The following is a 627-nucleotide window of genomic DNA, read 5'->3' on the forward strand; positions in this document are numbered from 1 at the left end:
CACACACACACACACACACACACACACACACACACAACCTGCAGGAATGCTTTTCCTATGGGGAGGAATTAGCATGCAGAAAAAAAGACATTCACTCTTACTGTGCTCCATCTGGACCCCCCAACAACAAACACACGTGTAGCTTGTTTTACTGACATCTACAGAATCACAGCTGTCATTCCCTGTTGATTTACAGCATAACGCCAGTCAGTCATTTATTTTCTGTAGGGCTGACGTGATTGGTCAGCCAATTTTAATGATTGATTAATCGTCAATTTTCCAGCTTCTTTACCCTGTTGTCATATAATGCTAAATTAAATATCTTTGGGTTTGTATTTGAAGATGAAGTTGGGCTCCTGCAACTTAAAAATAATGAAAATAATCATAAATTGCAGCCCCAATTTTCTTCCAATAACACTTTTTTTTTAGTGACATCTCAATTGTCTCAAAAGCTAAAAAAAAAACACCAACAAAAATGTAACTGCAATCCTGCTTGATTAACCATCTCCTTTATGATTGGTATAGTTTAAATAATGGAAATCAATAAAGGATGGTGGCTTTTACCTAGACCCATGTCATCAGCTTACCTCAGCAGAACAGTGCATTGTATTTTGTGCATTAACGCCC

This window comes from Etheostoma spectabile, chromosome 3 (genome assembly GCF_008692095.1).
Source record: "Etheostoma spectabile isolate EspeVRDwgs_2016 chromosome 3, UIUC_Espe_1.0, whole genome shotgun sequence".
Taxonomy (NCBI): Eukaryota; Metazoa; Chordata; class Actinopteri; order Perciformes; family Percidae; genus Etheostoma; species Etheostoma spectabile.